Source organism: Cibotium barometz, chromosome 55 (genome assembly GCF_041138505.1).
Source record: "Cibotium barometz isolate CiBa-2024 chromosome 55, ASM4113850v1, whole genome shotgun sequence".
NCBI lineage: Eukaryota > Viridiplantae > Streptophyta > Polypodiopsida > Cyatheales > Cibotiaceae > Cibotium > Cibotium barometz.
In genome coordinates this window covers 37,554,158-37,557,463 of record NC_141100.1, presented here as the reverse complement: position 1 = coordinate 37,557,463, position 3,306 = coordinate 37,554,158, and the positions used below count along the sequence as shown (strand labels likewise).

Genomic DNA, 3,306 nt, shown 5'->3' with positions numbered 1-3,306 from the left:
ATAAAATAGAATCCTACATAGTCACATCAAATATTTAAAATGACTAGTTTTTATTATTTTTATAGAATAATATTACAAGATCAATCTCATATAGTAAGTGTTCAATATACTTAAAAACATTAAATATATATTTTAATAATTTTAATTTTATAAATTAAAATCTCATATGTAGACCAAGGTTGGATCAAAACGTACGTATGGATCCATTCTGTACCGTACATCCGTACAGTACGGGGATCCGTACGTACGGATCGATCCGTACGTTTTTTTTGGGTGGTCGTTTCGGGTTTTGCCAGCGATAGCGTCTCGTATCTTTTTTTTTTGGGTTCGCCGATACCGCCTGGACTCCGTAGAGCGTGTGGTGGTCGCCGATACCGTAAGCTGTTCGCCCGTCTGTGTGTTCGCCGCCTGATGTTCGCCACCGCCGTCCCTTCTGTGTTCGCCGGCTGTAAGCTGTTCGCCTCCCTGGGTTTGCCGATACCGCCTGGACTCCGTACAGCGTGTGGTGGTCGCCGATACTGTAAGCTGTTCGCCCCCCTTTCCCCACCCACCCTTGCTCAGGCCCCCAAGGCAGCAACATAACTCTCTCTCTCTCTCTCTCTCTCTCTCTCTCTCTCTCTCTCTCTCCCTCCCTCTCACACTCACTCTCACCTGAGCTGCCCACTAAATATGCATTGCATGATTGCTGAATCCTGATTGAAATTGTATGGCATTGTGCATTGAATTTGTCAGAGCAATCATGCCGAAGCGAGAGAACCCATACTAGAAGGAGCACACAAACGTCATTCGCATTGTGACTACTCCAGGGCAGGCAGGTAGTGGCACTCGACAATGGCAGTGCAAGTACTGCAATTTCACCCTCACGAGTACAATTACTCGTGTCATCAAGCACCTCACAGGCATTGGCACCACCAACAATTGTGCAGGGTGCAAGAGAGTGCCACAAGCATTGAGAGATCAGTTGATTGCTGAAAATTTCCCTACAATGGGGGCAGCTGGAAGAGGAAGAGGCACACAAGAGACACAGGATGCGCTTCAGGATGCTCTTCTTGGGGACTTGGCTGGTCCATCCACGCAGGTTGATGAATCTCAGCCTGCCTCTTCTGTGAGCAGGCATCGTGTGCCAGAAAGAGGCCTTCTGTCATGCAAGATGAGAATGAGGGTGATACATATACGGAAAGGCAAACCACCTTGCCTTCTCGTGTGCATGCAGAGTCTTGGGTCAAAGAAAGGCAAAAGGTGGCTGAGATGGAGATTGCTCGCACTCTCATAGAGTGCAATATCTCCTTCAATGTTTTGAGGACTGACCCCAATGGAAGAGGATGGTCAGAGCTATAGCCCAGGTTGGACACACGGAGTCATGGTCAGGGCTTGAGTACAAAAAGATGCGCACCACGATGCTTGATGAGCAAAAGGCCTTGATAGACAAGGCATTGGTGCCAGTGAAAGTAGGTTGGCAACAATTTGGTTGCACTATCATTTCAGATGGCTGGAGTGACACACGGCGACGACACATCATCAATATTCTTGTCTCTTCATGTCTTGGTACGTATTTCTTACGCGCTGTGGATGCTGGGAAGGCAGGCGAACGCATCACTGCTGAGAGTATCTATGAGCATATTCGCCAGGCAATTGTTGAAGTTGGTCCAGAGAATGTGGTGCAGGTTGTAACAGACAATGCTGCTAATTGCAAGGCAATGGGAGACATGGTGGAGGCGGAGTTTCCTCGCATTGTGTGGACTCCCTGTGCAGCCCATTGCCTTGATTTGCTTATGGAGGACATAGGCAAGCTGAGTTGGGTGCAACCCACAGTTTCTGATGCCACGAAGATCACTACATTCTTTAGAAAGAAGCAGCAGGCATTGGCTATCTTTAGGAGCCACAGCAACCTAGATATGGTGCGGCCATCCAAGACAAGATTTGCCTATATGTATTTGGTGCTACACAGGCTTTTCAAATTGAGAGATCCACTATTACAGACAGTTGTGGATCCAAAGTGGAGAGATATGTATCATTCACAGACAAGATTTGCCTATATGTATTTGGTGCTACACAGGCTTTTCAAATTGAGAGATCCACTATTACAGACAGTTGTGGATCCAAAGTGGAGAGATATGTATCATTCACAGACAGAGCCCACCAAATACATACAGAGACGGATACTGGATGAGACCCTCTGGACGGATGTGCAAACTCTCTTAGTGGCTTTGCAGCCAGTATTTGTACTTCTGCGAGTCACAGACATGGAGGGCTCCACTTTGGGCTTAGTGTACCACCTCTTCATGCAGATGAAGAGTCATATTGCAGCCTGTACGTCCCTGACACAGAATCGGTAAGTAAAATCTTGATTCTTGATGGCCGATTACAGAATCTTGATTCTTGAGTCTTGACTTACTAAGTGCTCTACTTCTCTGTTTATTTTACTCTTGCAGCCGAGATGATATATTGGCTATTGTGGATTATCGATGGGGGTATATGAGTCGCCCCATTCATGGGATGGCTGCATTCCTCCATCCTTTCTACAAGACGCCACTTCTCTTTCATGATAGGGAGCTGCTCACCTTACGAGATAGGTACATTAATAGTATGTATGATGTGGAGCAGCAATTGGAGATTGATGCGGAGCTCTGCAGCTGGGTCAACAACTTGGGACCCTCATTAATAGTATGTATGATGTGGAGCAGCAATTGGAGATTGATGCGGAGCTCTGCAGCTGGGTCAACAACTTGGGACCCTCATTTGCTAGAGTTGTTGCTCTTAGACCAGAGGCCACCAAGCTTCCTCTTACTTGGTGGCAAAACTATGGAAGACAGGGTCTTCCACAACTTACAGATATAGCTCTGCGAGTGCTATCTCAGGTATGTATATCATGTATGTACTATGGACTATGAACTAGTCTTGTGAAGCTTATTGGGAATTACTGAGCTCACATGAATGAAGCACTTTTTTTGAATTGGAGTGCAGGATTGTTCAGCAGGTGCTTGTGAGCGCAACTGGAGCGCTTACTCGCTCATACATACAAAGATACGCAATCTATTGAGCACCTCTCAACTAGAGAGACTGGTCTATTGTAGGGCCAACATGAAGCTCGTACGAGCTTATCATGCTTTGGGCACCCCAAAACAGGTGACTTTATCCTATTCATTCTCTTATGGGGATTGGCCTCCCATTTACATAGCTTTTATACTATAGTATACAAAAAGTTGAGTCGTTGACACTCCGCGTTCTCTTTGGTTTTACGTTGAATAGGTGGATCCAACACGTGTCAAGCTGGTCCCAGATCCTACCACCATTGATGAGGCAGAG

At 46.2% G+C, this 3,306-nt stretch overlaps 1 pseudogene; it reads left to right on the top strand.

Moving 5' to 3' along the window:
• Positions 1 to 724: 724 nt before the first annotated feature.
• LOC147607712 (uncharacterized) lies at positions 725 to 3,040 on the top strand (annotated as a pseudogene).
• The last annotated feature ends 266 nt before the right edge of the window (positions 3,041 to 3,306 follow it).